Here is a 16,937-nt window from a genome sequence, read left to right as displayed (position 1 = left end):
CTGCGAATAAATAAATTCACAACAAAATCACAATATAGTTAATTCTACTGCGATACCTCGACGTAATTATTGCCACAACAAAACGAAGGAGTACTTAAAACGATGCAACGCCCTTCCAAATAATCAACGTCGTTCTTTTTACTTTATTTACACGAAAAACACAAACAACTTGCTTCCAAGGTAATTGCAATTCGACTTGATTATTTATTTATAAAAACCTCATCTTCTGAGGACAAGACCTTAAGTAAACCAGTTATCTAATCTATAGATATTGCCACTTTGGCAATCATAATTGCTACATCACAGGAGTGTGTAAAAAATTCAAATTATTCTTATGTTCATTTATTTTTTTCATCTGAAATATTTCCTAGTAACGGAAAAAATATCAATCATAATATATAAATATTATTGGTATGATACGCAATACATTTCCAATTTCTTTCGGTTCTTAGTAAAACATTGATAGCATGAGAAATACTTTATAGAGATTCTCTCTGATATTTGATTTGGGAAATTGGAGTTCATCCCTTCAAAGTTAAATAATAATAAAAAAAATGTTAATAAACAACACAATAAACGTCGTATTACTATATTATATTTCTTGGAATTGAGTTCGTTGAAAACCAGAAAACAACGACTTAGAGAAAATTGGTTTGGAAAGTGAAGTTGTATTCTGTGGTATTTATTTTTTTTCATCACGTTTACAAAAATTATTTTATAATCCCAGCAAATAAAAAAAATCAATAAACGATCTCAAGCACAATATATATATATATATAACGACAACAAACTTCATAAACGTTGTAAATTCTCCAATCAAATTCCAATATCACAGGACCTGGGAAAACAAAAGATCATCTTTCACCTTAATCGCGATGGAGGAAGTGTAAAAAATACCTTCTGTTAGTGGCGCACTTACTATAACGACGCCTTCCGACATTTTTCCATCTGAAAGCGAATGCTTTATTGTAGGATTTGTCCCTTGAAAGGATATAGGTTGGAAGGATTTTTCAATCCCTAAACAAAACGGTCACAGATATCAGATAACAGAAGATAAATTTTAGAGAAATTTACTGAAACAGATTTACCGTTATATTTAAACGTAGTTTGTAAAACGTTGAATTAATTTTACTTATTAAATAATAATAATAAATAGTTGTCTGTATGTGATCTATTTAGGTTTACATTATATTTCATGGAACATGTTCTTAGGTGAAAAATAGGATACAAGTAATGATGATATAATATGATTTCCTTTAATTTTTCTAAATTAACAAATGAACAAAATTAATGTTACTGAATATTTTATGAGAAATATCAAAGTAATGAACCATGCAAGTCTTGGTTCCAAAATCATCCGAATAACGGTTTTGTTATGTTATGTTCTGCAATCAGAAAGATTCTCCTTGAAACAAAACATACACAATACACAGAGGTGTCTTTAATTTAATAGAACATGTACCTAATGAGAAATGATATTTTTGTTGATCCGACTTTTTTTTAAAGTAAAAAAAATAGTTTTGAAAAACTCATTGTTAATTTATGACATTTATTTTAAAGAAATAATTTTTCCGGAACATAAAAAAACAGTTCATAAGGAAAAAAATATTAGCTTCCCTCGAAACAAAATAAAAAAAATATTTCACTTAAATTGTTATTGTGAAGTCAAAATGGGTTACTAATAAGACGAATTTCAATTTCAGATTTATTTAAATTTCTTAGAAACGTGAAAAAAATCCCTATTTTTATTGTATACAACAAAGAGCCCTCAGTGTCTTATTCTTGGTTTTCAAAAGAGCCTACTTATTTTAATACAATGATTTTTCAATTAATTCTCTTCCACGAATAGAGACATCTGACACTAAAATTCATCTGACAAAAATAACTACATAAACAAGACGAATCTGGTTTGTATGTAGTGTTTACTTGTTTTGACGTTTTAATTTAGTCTAAAAAACATCGAATGTTTTCGTTATTCGCCTCCGAATCCTCTCATCCCCAAAGCCTATAATTTGTTTTGATCACAGGAGTGATAGCGGTCGTAAGTTTTTCCTTTGTTTTCACATCTCTGATGGGGGTAGACAAGACCCTGTCGATTTGTACATAGACCCCTCAAAATAAAAAAGCATACCTTCAGTTGTATGTGCCCCGGGAGAGGATAATCAATTTGAAGGGTTTTTTTTTTTTTTTTTTTTTTTAAATGTTAAATTTAAAAAAAATTAAATAAATTTCACATCTTTTTCAAGATTTTACTGTAGGTGCGCATTTATTTATCATCAAAATATAAAAATTGTTAAAAAAAAGTATGCTGGTTAATCTGGGGTTTAACTGTACAACAGATCTAACTAGTGAGCTATCGCGTAAACCTTCCGACCCGTTGTGATCCTCCAATACACAGATAACATGGGTCCTGAAAAAGTATGTTATCACGTTAAACCGACATTAACTGATGTTCATTAATCGTAAACGATAAACCGAATAATTTTACAAGTGTAAAACTGTGCTAAGCAGATAACTTAAGTAGCTTAGCGTAGTTCATTCACATATTATATTTCTACCTGTTTTAGTGTAAATCCAGGTATTTGGTACAGCTTTACTATTAAAATTGTCTTCGGTTCTTGCTTGATTATAGACTCATATTGCTGTTATTTTAATTTCCGTTTAAAATAATTCTAAAAGTCACAATGTCGGTTAGGTTTGTGTTACAGTAGAAAATAACTGGTTTCGGCGATAACATTTAATTTTAAAATTTAAAGATATACCTACTACAATAAAAAGCTATGTTGTGTGTATGGGAAGGGAATCCTTTAATGCTGTTTTTAAGGAATGTTATATTTTCCGGTAATTAATAACAGAATAAGGTTCCTACAAATATATGGTAACTACAGTTAAATGTAGTTTAGAAAAAAAAATTACGTCTTATGAAATAATTAATAATTATGGTTAATTTTAGAACTCGATCTGAATATTTTGTAAATCCAACTCTGGGTTTTTGCTTATATCTACAATATCTTTGTTTATTGTTATTTTTTCATTTTACTGTTTATTTACACTGAAGTTAGCATCTTTTCATTATATCATTCTGTTTTAGTGCCGGCCACCCGGGCGTTTGTTTTATTTTGATTTTTGTTACACAGTTTTCTTAACCCGCCTTACTCGACAAAGTCTGTTCTGAGGTGGATAATTACCTCTCTTTATTGTTATACTGCATTTTTCATTTGAATTAATATATTTTATTTCTATTTAAATATGTAAAATTGTATTACCTTCCACTAATCTTTTGTAAATTTATCCCTTTTTACACATCATCGGAGTTGCTTTTCAGCAAGAAATAAAAAAATAATAAAAAATGTTATTTGAAATATCCAAGTACTACAAAAATAATAACTATTTCCCGTCACCATCCTCTCCACTACTCTCGTCTGCCACCCAACACTCCCTAATAATCAAGTAGACATAATATGACTAGCTTCACGCATTGATTTCCAAATCTCGATTCGCATAAAAAATTGATATCAAACAATAAAATTAGTTTATGAACAAGAAATGACAAGTCATCAATTGCATTCACCACGACATCGTTTAATATCACTTTCAAGGCGGGTACGTATTACGCATGGATTTCGAATGTTTACTAGGTATGATTGAACTTTTATCGGTGTCTCGTGTTTTCTTTACCTCTGTGAAAGTTATTTACGGGCCCGTAATGGCCCTTCAGAGCGGCGCAAGTTCCCGTTTATTGGTTAACTTGCGATCGTTACGGTTTTATTGGTTAATTTGATTTAATACTCACTGTTTACATGATGAGGTGTGTTTTCAATGGATTGATTCTAGCCAGCCAGTGCATTGGTCACAATTCATACTTTCATTTGATGTGCGGAAAATACAAAAAACATGTTATTAATTCGAACATTCATAATAAGTTTATCTTAAAATCATATTTATTGATTAATAGTAAAATCATGATAATTAATAAACGGTGGTTAAATAAATCGAAGTGCATAGTTGTATGTCGTCGGTACTTCAATTATATGTTTAATTTGTGTAGACTAGACAAAAAGAGCATAATTAAGATTTCAATAAACCATAGTATTATATATTTCAACAAGTGCACAAACATAAGAAATATTACAAAATTTAAAGTCATATTTGATACTTCATAATCGTTCAAGCTGGGTGTTTTAAAAATATTTATATTTTATGGTAAATAAAGAATGTTATTTTTGGAAAATAATTGAGGTATCTATGTTATTTTTAAGATAAATTCATGTAAAAACAGTTTTTTTATAAGATTGTCTTTAAAATATGTTTTCCAAATATTCAATGTTAAGATTTTGTCATTAATGCGACTTAACAAATATTTTGTTTCGACGATTATTACGTTATTGCATGCATTTTATTGAAGTATTATATATTTGTATTCATTGATTTCTACGAAATTTTGACTTCACATTGATTTTATTTTCTATTTTTATATTGTGTACTTCTTAACATAAATCCATTTCTAATAATCACCTTAATGTTTTTTATACTATTTATGCTATGATATTTTTACCCTACAATCATCATTATTTATATACTTTACCTTCTGTAAAGATACAGTGGAGATCGGGGCAACTCAGTACAATGGCAATTCAATACACCTCAACACACTCATGAAAAGTGATAAAAAACTAGGTGAAATGGGTTATATTAGGTTAAGTTTATGGTCATTTTTAATTTATTTTAATAATTTTATATCACTTTTCCAAAGTACGTTAAATTGCCACTATCGCGAGTTGCCATAGACACTAGAATTATTTTAATGATTCCCTTCCCTTTATAAGAAACCAATTCTGAACACTGTGGTATAATTTTTTTTATTTTTTATTTATTTATTTTTTTTTAAAGAAAGACAAACATTCCCGGGTCACGAATAACCCAACAATGTTTGAAAATCTCCTACTACCACCACGGAAAGCCGAAAATGTTGCTTGTGTTGTGATGGAGGACTTAGCCAGCCGAGGAATCGAACACGCAACGCTCGGGTGAGACCCAAGCGCTATGCCCACTCAACCACTGACCGGTCTAAAGATCATCAGTTTTCGATTTTATAGTACCAACACTGAAACGACAAAATAATAAAAGAGTTTGAAATCAATGTCATAAAAACCGAACATAACCTATATCTTTCAAGTGTGACACTAATGCATACATTACACATTACACATCCAAAACTTATAAACACGAAAATTAAACCGTAAAATGTCAAAACTATCGGATAATTTGAGCCAGGATGAGAGGAGAAGAAGAGAAAGGGGGTTGGTTCCGATGCAGACTCACAGATAAAACTTTACGGAATATCGCACGTAATAAATCAGTTTGTTGACTGGGATTTATGGGCGTTTTATTCAACTAGTTTGTAGCAGCCCAACTCGGTCCGAATCCGCTTACCGAGCCAAATACGCGCAAAGAAAAATAAATAAAAACTAGGCCAATTTCCTGAAATGTCAGTGACTTTTGTTGCCCGAGCGCGGAAAGATTGCTTAGTAATGGAGATGACGTTGGTACGGAATTAACTAGATTAGCCTACAGATGTCAAAAGCCGAATACGATTTGTCTCAATCTGATCATTCATTTCGATACATAATAACTTTCGAGTGTACCTATGATTGTGTCGAACAATTTTATTTTTTATTAGGATTAACTTATCAAGTTTAAACCTCATTTTAATATTATTTAATGAATGAAAATAACATTAAAAACTCTCAATGAAAATATTAAAATAGATTAAGGCATAAATGAAAAGAAAACTGTCACAATTGGGACTCAAACCTAGATCCTCAAGTATTATCAGAATCTACACTCTACTGACCCCCATTTTTAGTCCCGTTTTGATTAAGGTATTGAGTTAAGAGTAAGCTACAAGCCAAAAATATGTTTATTCTTTATATCCCTTATATTGTATGTAATAGGCCTTAAAATCGCTTGACGAATGGAGTCTAGAAACGTTCGATTTCAAGCACAAAACTGGTTTTTATTTATTTTGTAAATAATTAATTTTACAAGAAAGCAAAAAAGTTAATCAGGTGAAACTGTCATAGATAATTTAAGCTATAGTATTTTATTTTTTAATTTGTTTTCCTTTACGCGTTCATACATTTCTATTGAAAAAATATATTTTTTAGTTGTTTAAATTAAAAAAATTTATTGAGTAATTTATTTGTATTCTACTCAAGCGAAACGATAGGAAAACCTTCAATTTATCTAAAGTATATTTTGGTATTCATAATGTACACCAATTCGTTAAAAAAGATTAATCAAAATAGTGATTTAGCACTAAGCTTCGCCTTAACGATGATTTTTATTCTTGTACCGTATTGTAATGTTTTACCCTCCCTCAACGTTCTCGTTAACGGATTAATATTTTCGTCACGTTTGTTTTGCATCTTCTCGCGGTTTATCAACCCTTCAATCTTAACGAATTAATATGTCACGTTGTGTCAATTTTTTGTTTCGACAGGGATTAATTCATTGAAGGATCCTGTTAATTGGTTGTGGTAACTTTGGTTCTTTTTAGATGAGGCGTGTTACATTCTGTATGGTTTGAAAATAAGACAATGACCGACTACCCTGATTTTAACTACCTTTTCCTACCTTGTTTGCTCGCCCAAACGTTTCCGGTTGCTGCAGTTGATAATGTGCTAATATAATGAGACAATTAATTACAAATTAAGTACATAAAATTCACTATAGACAATTCAATTCAAGATGCACAAGATTCTAAGTTAATGATTTGACTATGGATTGTTAGTTTTGTGAGTTATTTCTATGAGTAGGTATTTTCGGGAATAGCTAGAGACAAAACATGTGTTGCTTTCGATTGGTCTCCGTCCAAATCCCACCCATCAACGTGACCAGCTCGAGAGCAGCCAAGTTGATGGTCCAATCCCAACACCTCCAGAAATGAATTGAATATCGCTCAGCGACAGATGAGATAATGACATGTTTTGCCTCCTGCCGGAGGGTGATGAAGGTGGAATGTGGGTCCTTGGTGGTAGCTGTTGATGTTGATGTTGATGATGAATGATGAAGATTCATCTTATACCGTTAGGTACAAGGAGCTGCTCTGGTCCGGTGGCATGATAGCCTGGTGTCAGGAACCATTTGGGTCACGTGGGTAGCGCGAGGTTTAGGTCGCGTCAACCTCCCCCAAATCGATGATGAGTTGAGCTTCGCCAGCATGCCGAAAATTAGGAGTCCACTCTACTAACCTCAAACATAAACATATACTGAAGTGGTTTGCATCAGCAACGTCAGGAGTTCGGGAGTCCCGTGAACACCCCTCTGGTTTACGCTCGTAAGGATAATGATGAATTCAGCTTCAGTTTGTTCGACTTCGCCTCTGCAGTCACGCTACTCCAAATAGCTCCTGGCTCCAGTCTATACAGCTTCCCGTTCCAGTAGAGGTAATGACACATATTTATCATATGTACAATACAGAACATACTTCAAGTCTTTCGTCCACACTCAAAATAGTCATGTCAATATTTAATTTGGATGAGGGCGTCCATCCGACATAACGAATGTTTCCTAGACGGGAGATTTTACCCCACTTCAAAGTCATGGTCATTCGCTCTATCGTTTGTTACCCTCCGTTCGCTTCAAATATCAAAGAATGGTAGAAATTGATATCCTCGACTTCCGGCGCTAAGGATCAGGGATACTGGAATCATCAGGTCGTGAATCTGAAATCATCCGATCTCCGTCAGCTCAAACGGTTTCAGTCGGAGCCAATTTCCAACCTAATTCTGGATGACTTCTCCTCCTATAGTGGGGTAAGTACTTATTGGATTTAACAGGAAGGACGTCAGAAAGCGCCGAGACAACTTCATATTCGTCACGATCCCTTCGTTCTGTCAGCGAGAAAATCCTCACCATACGCCAGACAAGAATAGCATAGCCCTTATCCGCTTTGTTCCTTCGTCTACCAGCTAACTCAAGTAGGAAAGCCCATTAGCAATTTTCGTTCCCTTCGATCTGAACTCAGTGAAAGCGTCCTCTCACCAGCTGAAAATACTCGAAACAGGGGTCTATTCCGGGTGACTATCTAAGGCTGGTCCGCCAACACCTTCGACAGAAACCGGTGCTTTTACGGGAATAACTCAACCACACCAATAGCAGGGGAAAAAGCCGGCGCTGCTATACTAAAATAGACGTTATATCGGTATCCAGGGTTATCGACTTTGCTAACACAAGAGTCCCTATTAGGCAAGCCAAATTACAAATTTCGTTCCCTTCGCTTTTGTCGCTTTGGTAAGATAGGACAGCCTACGGAAAATTCGTATACTTCGTCCCCGTCAAACCCATGAAAAATTAAAATCTCGCTTGATAGAATAGGAATGCCAGACAGATGCACTCTCTCGGCGACTAGCCTCGATCCGCTGCGTTATTCCGATTCAAAAATGAATTAAAAGAGTGATGTTTGAATAAATTATATTTAATTAAATATATTTTATGAATTCCGTATAGAATAAGTTGAATTCCCAAGGAGGATACGACAACTCATTTTCAAATAACAGGCATTGAAGATTTAATTTACCGTTCTATCCGTTACTATAAAAACACTGCATAAATACAATGGTTTGTGTTCTATAAATTTTGGCGCTAAATATAACTACTAGAGAATTATTAAATCATTTTAAACTCATAAACAATGTCTATTGTTGGATGATCTAAAGCGGTTTCAGGGTAACCGTTCTTCGTCCCTTTTTTAATGGCCAGGCCTCGTAATTTATGACCTCCTTCGCTAACGGGTACCTATAGTGCTCAAGTTGAATACCCTTACTTCAAAATACAATTGGATTATTTGGTTTACATTAAGGAAATAAGTGTTAATAATTAGATTATAATAGACTTACCGATACATCTTAGTGTCAACAATCCAAATAATTATAAAAAAACAAACACAGTCACATGCAGAAAACTCATGCTGTTAGAAAACCGCACCTTCTACACTAAATGATTTTAGCCGTGTTCGCGTCCCGACGATTAATTCTTGTTGACGCGCTTCCTAGTTTTTTACTAACTCGACTTATCTTAAAACGCTGACCGATCCTGATTATTCCTGACCGTCTCCCAGACCTTGAAACTCTGACCCCCTTGACTTTATTTCCCGCCTCCCAAAGTTTTCAAACTGACTATCTTGAACCGCTTTTTCTAACCACCGACTATCGACTTCCTTCCCCCGTTCTTCAACGCTGACCGTCTCCCCGCCCGGGCTCATTAACCATGACTATCGACTTGCTTCTTCCGACCTTCAACGCTAACTGTCTTGAACCGCTTTTTCTAACCACGACTATCGACTTCCTCCTTCCGATCTTCAACGCTAACTGTCTTGACCGTCTCCCCGCGCTTTCAAATCCAGACTCCCCCTCCCCAAACCAACCCCCCAAATCACCATATGCGATTTCTAATTTATGTTCTTTTGAATTCTGAATGCTTTTTGTTTTCAAAAGACAGAAATGCACTAAAGGAACACATCAATTATGGCCCTAGAACCTGTCACATTAATTTTAAATCGTTTCAAAACCAATAAATTGTTACTCCTCCAGTAAAATGCCTAACTCTTTGTTCAAAGGATGAAACTTGACTACCCCCAGTCCAGTGGCGTGTTGGCCCACCAGCATTTTAGCTCGGCTTACTATTATCAACCACCATCACGGAGGTCTCTGACGATACAGTCATGTTCCTATTTTTTTTTTTTCTCTACCCTAATAAATCTAAACACTTGTTTCTAAAGCAGCTTTAAGGCCAACATCTGGTAAACTCCTACTTCGTGAAATCAACTGAAAAATTCTTTCTAACCATAATAAATCAACAATAACAAAAATTTATCCCAGGGCGAGTCCATCACAGTATGGGCTACTAGTGTTGAGTGGTAGAGTATTTATAGACATAAAACAAATGAATTATTAATTCAAGATAACGCCTGCAGTCGGGAAATCTCTATATTGTCGGGCTCTTATCGGTTAAATACACGTAATGTCATTTATACGAATTTAAAAAGCTACTTTTTTATTTCTTTAAGTTGACTCAAGACTTTGATAACTAGGGTTTGCTTAACTTACATTTTAATTTATTCCAATGAATTTTTAACGGCAACATATATACATTTAGAGCAATCCCTACGTACGTAAGTTATTTATATTAAGGATTAATAAAAACAGTCCCTTACCATAAAAATATTTTTTATAAAAAAAAGGTTTAAAAATTTTATAAAACGTTTTTCAACAACAAAATTAGGGGCAAGTACCAGTTTTTTTAGACGGTGAATTAGTAACTTCCCGAGGGATTCCTCTAGAAACATTTTAGATTTTAGTAATGAGTTGATCAGAAATTATTAAAATAAACGGTAAGATCAATTTTCTAGACCTGCTAGGACTAATTCAACCGTAGATCCTTTCATATGTAATCCGAATGTTTTTTTTCACGACCAATTATTACTTATGTCGTTGAGATTCCCACTTTGGAGATTTGTTAGGGCAAATTCAACCTCAGGCAGGTATGTCCATACAGGGCCGCGTTTAGCATATTTTTGTGCATGGCTTCTTCACTTACGTCGTTTAGATTACGATCTTATTTTAGATTGTCTCGTCTTAAGCACTTTAAAAGCATATACTCACTTTTTTGGGTAGTATGTGCGATGATCTTATCATTTTAAAAGTTTTGTCAACGATATGTACGGATCAAAAAATTAGTATACCCTTCTGTATTCATTATTTATGACAGCGTTATATATCCGGAGGAAAGCTACTCTACTAGTCGAAGTACCTATATAGACACATATTATTTTCCAAAGACTTGACCGGTCAGTGGCTCAGTTAGCAACGCATCTGGTTCCCACCCAGGCATCATGAGTTCAATTCTTCGGCAGGCTAAGTCCTCAATCAAGCCACAAGCAATATTTCTGCTTAGTGTGATGGCAGTAGGAGATTTTTAAATATTGTCAGGTTTTCCGTAACCCATTTTGTTTAACCGTAACCTATGTTTGTTTTAAAACAAACAAAAAAATCAATTTTAACTTTTATAAAGCAAAAATTTTGTAATCTCAGGTCAATCTTGTATAATCCACTGCTAATAAGTGTTTACTTGTCTTATTTATTCATTTGGAGAATGTTTTGATGGATTTGAAACTTGGATAAGCAAGTGGAAAAATTAGGCTTTAAAAATTATACCAAATATTATTTTTGTAAAAGGTTTATTTATTTTCTGATATCATTTTTAAAGCGTTGGCGAAGAAATCTATTGATTTTTAGCTTCATGTAATTCATATTTAAAAATAGCTTAGCAGTGAAGCAATCTAAATGTTTGTATTTGGTATTTCTTGGTCTGCGAACTTTTGCATTGGTTTTGCTTGTCCCTGAAGTGTGGCACTGTGCCCTCTGGTTGGAAAAAAGCGGTCATTCACCCTATTCCCAAGAAAGGTGACCGCTCCAACCCGGCCAACTACCGCCACATAGCGATCACATCAGTTCTGTCCAAAGTGATGAAACGTGTGATCAACGACAAACTGCTCACATACCTCGAAAGGAACAAAATTATCAACGACCGTCAATACGGATTCCGGCGGAACCGCTCGTGCGGTGATCTTCTCGCGTATGTGACGCATGTTTGGGGGCGGTGCCTGGAACGTCACGGTGAGACCCAAACGGTCGCACTCATAGACATATGAATATTAGTAGACCTGCCCAAGTGATTAAAAGCGTATTATCCCCACTCCCCATACCGGTTCCATTGGAGCCGGCTGTGCTCGCGTATGGCCTGAAGTGAAATTTGAAAACGTGACGTCATCATTCTTGTGCGAACTATGGTCGAGGCATCATCGGTTCATTTTACGAAATAACACGCTAAATGTTGACTTGTACTATGAAAACTTGTCAAAATAGATGTGAAAAAGAGAATAAACCCAATTTTCGTATTACATTCCATATATAAGCATTATTTTACTTTATTTTAAGCATATTCACATCGTATAATATGAATCAGTTGTTACTATCACATCGAGAAACGTCTGGACGCGAAACACAAAGCTGGTTGGTTGCTAGGAAGTAAATTATGAACATTTATAAAAGTGTCTTAACTAAATACTTAAACGAAATACTCGACTCTAAAAATAGAACCGAATTTTTTTGCCGAATTTGGACTTCGCAAATTTGTTCATAACGTGGCGAGTAATTTGCGCTCCCATGTAAAAATGTCTATTCATTCAAAAGCAGGTTTTACTTTTAAGAAGTAAATGGTGATATTATAATGCGAGATGCCTATTTACTGTCAGATTGATTTATTGACGAATCACAGTCAGCTTCACTCCCTTCGTTCTTCAACAGTTGATTTTACCCCTCGCCATTATCTTCTCGTCTATTAATTCCTATGTCTGTGGTCGCACTAGACATATCCAAGGCCTTTGACCGGGTCTGGCACCGAGGACTTGTCAACAAATTGCCTTCTTACGGACTTCCCGCATCCCTGTGTACGTGGATCGCTGACTTTTTAAGAGATAGGTCGATTCAGGCGGTTGCTGACGGTTTCACCTCTTCCTCACACTCCATAAATGCTGGCGTCACACAGGGATCGGTTCTGTCTCCGACTTTGTTTTTGTTGCACATCAATGACCTTTTGACATGTGCACCGATTCATTGTTACGCGGTGACAGTACAGTTCATGATAGCTTTTTGTTTGACAAGCCCCCAAAGGGCACACAAACTCCAATGGCTCGGAGGGCTTTGAAGCAGAGAATGGACGGTTATCTCATTTCTAATGTTTCAAAGACCCAATCCTGTCTGATTGCGTCTAAAAGGGATCCAAATGTTAATCTAGTCTCCTTCAACGGAAGCAATCTTCCGAACAGGCCTTCCATTGATATGCTTGGTGCAACTATAAGTGACCAGCTCAGGTACGGGGCTCCATCGAAGCCAGAGTAAAGTTGGCCTCTCAGAAGCTGGGCGTACTGTACAGGGCCCGCAGATACTTTAATAGTACACAACTGCTGACCCTGTACAAATCTCAAGTGCGCCCTACTGTCGAATTTGGCAGCCATCTCTGGTCCGGAGCCCCTAAATACCTAAAAAAACCCTTGACTTTGAGCAAAAACGGGCGGTCGGTCACATGAGAACGGGTCGCTTCTACGATTCGTTCTTAAGTTCAACAGCTCGGCTGTGGAACGAACTGCCGGCTTCTGTGTTTCCTCCCTCCTAGAACATGGGACTCTTCAAGACCCATGTTCACTCCTTCCTCTCCACAAAAAGACCCTCCACACAGCATCCCCAAAGATGACATAGGCCCTGAGAGAAATTATTTTCTTCGGGGCCTCCTGTGTGGAGTTAATATATAAAAAAAAGTAATTTTTATCATGAGTTATTAAGCTTTTACATTTTCATTTCTTTATTAATCCTGTTTTACAAAGAAAAAAATATTCTAAAAACGAGTTTCGTATTTAAGGGTAATACAGGTTTACAAATTCATCCCTCCAAGTGATCAAAATAGTAACCATTAATTGATTAAACTTTTTTATATTCCCAACCCTCTTAAGTCTCCGGCGTTGCCCGGACTTAAAACTGAGTTTTTAGATTGGGTGGCTTTTAATTGATTGGCAAAATCTAACATTAACAGGAACCTTCCTTTTATTTTGAAGGTCAATTTTGCAAACTTTCTTCAATCTCGAAATTAAACCAAAGATTTTTATACATATCAAACCCATACCACCCAACACAATATAAATAGATATAGTTAAAAGAAGGCTATAATAACATACCTCAAACACAATAATCATTGTCAGGAATGATAATATTCTTCTGCATGGCTCCTTGATATCTTATAGTGTTAGCTAACATATGTATTATTTTATTAAAAAATATTATTTCTCGTTAATAAATATCATTGAATTGCTAACAGCCCTGAATTGTTAATGCCAAGTTGCGTTGCTTACTCAGCTATTCCAAGTACAATTAATTTTGTGAGTAACAATAAACTCACTACTGACTGTTATCATAGACACCTCATACTTCGACTTTGACAGGTCTTATACAAACCTAGTATAAAGTAGTTCAACTGTTGTTACATTGGTATATATGTATTTCTTTCGAATTATGGATTGTATTGTATTAAATGGAAAGATGAAAAAAATTATGGAAAGATCAAATCAACCAAACCGTCAAGAAAATAAGAAAATTATTTATATATTTTTGAAAAATCGAAATTTTCTCTCATTGGAAATTCTAACATCAGTCTACCACGCTTTGGTACAATCAAATCTCCAATACGCTCTAATCAGCTGGGGAGTTTCATACAAAACAAATCTACTGCCTGTTGAAATTGTACAACGTCTAATTATAAAAATAATATTGAAAAAACCAAGAGATTATCTAACACACCTAATTTTTAAAGAATTTAAAGTGTTAAAATTTAATGATCTTTTCCAAAAAAACATAATAAATCAAATAATAAAAGAAAAACAAAATCACAGCTTTTTAACTGAAAGTCGTACTCGTCAAAAATATATATTTTCAACACAAAAATGTAACACCACTTTTGCTCAACATCATTACATATTAATTATTATTTTTTTGATAAATTAATGTTTTTAAGACAAGATTTTATTTATGCATAGCACAAAGGATAACAATTATTTTTATAAGCAATAATTGTTCGCCTGAAACACTCATCCACATTGAAAAAATCTCCTGATAAAAAATACATGACGCCAACGGGACTCGAACCCGTGTCCATTCGATTTCCGGTCGAAAGCTCTGACCACTGAGCTATGGAGGCTTATCTCTTACCCGCGAAATTATTCAATATATGCTAGTGTTTCATTCAACAATTACTGCTTGTTACATTTTTTTTTTCCACCTGAGAACAACCAACTTTATTTTATATAAGAAAGGCATTGTAAGTGCTAACTCTCTCACTAGATGGCGTTGAGACAAATTGTCTACATTTTTAGGTGAAATACTTGAACTTGTCAAATATTAATTATTATTTTTTTGATAAATTAATGTTTTTAAGACAAGATTTTATTTATGCATAGCACAAAGGATAACAATTATTTTTATAAGCAATAATTGTTCGCCTGAAACACTCATCCACGTTGAAAAAATCTCCTGATAAAAAATACATGACGCCAACGGGACTCGAACCCGTGTCCATTCGATTTCCGGTCGAAAACTCTGACCACTGAGCTATGGAGGCTTATCTCTTACCCGCGAAATTATTCAATATATGCTAGTGTTTCATTCAACAATTACTGCTTGTTACATTTTTTTTTCCACCTGAAAACAACCAACTTTATTTTATATGAGAAAGGCATTGTAAGTGCTAACTCTCTCACTAGATGGCGTTGAGACAAATTGTCTACATTTTTAGGTGAAATACTTGAACTTGTCAAATATTAATTATTATTTTTTTGATAAATTAATGTTTTTAAGACAAGATTTTATTTATGCATAGCACAAAGGATAACAATTATTTTTATAAGCAATAATTGTTCGCCTGAAACACTCATCCACATTGAAAAAATCTCCTGATAAAAAATACATGACGCCAACGGGACTCGAACCCGTGTCCATTCAATTTCCGGTCAAAATTTAACATTTAAAAATTTAACATTTTTTTTAAATGTAGACAATTTGTCTCAACGCCATCTAGTGAGAGAGTTAGCACTTACAATGCCTTTCTCATATAAAATAAAGTTGGTTGTTCTCAGGTGGAAAAAAAAAATGTAACAAGCAGTAATTGTTGAATGAAACACTAGCATATATTGAATAATTTCGCGGGTAAGAGATAAGCCTCCATAGCTCAGTGGTCAGAACTTTCGACCGGAAATCGAATGGACACGGGTTCGAGTTCCGTTGGCGTCATGTATTTTTTATCAGGAGATTTTTTCAATGTGGATGAGTGTTTCAGGCGAACAATTATTGCTTATAAAAATAATTGTTATCATTACATATACCTAGGAAAAAATACTTCAACAGCCCACCCGAAAATATCAGAACAAAAGAAAACGATAAACACCTACTAAAAGCAATTAAAAATAAGTTCAATGTAAAAATACCAAAATGATGAAACTATCTTTGTAATTAATTATAAATTTTAATATTCATAATTACAAACACAAAATATTCTACATCTTGATACTAACCACTCTTCTAGACACAAGCGCCAGCTTCTATAGAAGAGGAACATTAAAAAATCAAAAGCAGTGAAAACTAATTAAAAAAAATAATAAAATAAATGCATCACTTGCAATAGTGTTTTTGTTTACACATTGATTGTTCTTTTTTATTGCTATTATAATCCTGTTTACCACTGTACGCTTGTAATTCGATTATCACTGTATTGTAAAAGCCATTATATGGCGTTTGAATAAGTAAATAAATATCTATATCCTTAGTGGTGACATTTTATAGTTACTTTGTTCAAGATTTATTATCAAGATAATCGATGGCCCAGATTGAACATCTATGCATTAAGTTTATACATCGATAAGGTTATAGTAAAAAGTAGGAAGAAAAATATTCAAATAAATGCATTCATTACCTTTCAACAATGTTTTCGATGTTTGGTGTTGCGAACAAATGAATCCATCTATTATCTGATGCCCATTTGGTTTTGGAAAAACTTTTTTAGTATCAAAGTTTCAACGAAAGAGATTTTTATCACAGCATAGTTTGTAATACGCTACTCTTTGTATTGCAATAATATAAAAATGTTCTATTCATAAAAATGCTGAAATTTCCAAAAACAGCACTCTCACAAGCCGAGCGAAAAAAGAATTGCCAGGAAAGAGCTTTTGTGGAAAACTTTATTTTTTTTCGAGACCCTTTAGGAAATAAATTTATAATGATCCATTAGTCAACCACGACTTTTACTACCTGTTTTTTTTTACATTAGATCTACAC

This window comes from Hesperophylax consimilis, chromosome 12, assembly GCF_061612785.1.
Source record: "Hesperophylax consimilis isolate HC1 chromosome 12, BYU_Hcon_1.0, whole genome shotgun sequence".
Classification (NCBI taxonomy): domain Eukaryota; kingdom Metazoa; phylum Arthropoda; class Insecta; order Trichoptera; family Limnephilidae; genus Hesperophylax; species Hesperophylax consimilis.
The sequence above is the reverse complement of the archived record's forward strand: the minus strand, read 5'-3'. Positions refer to the sequence as shown.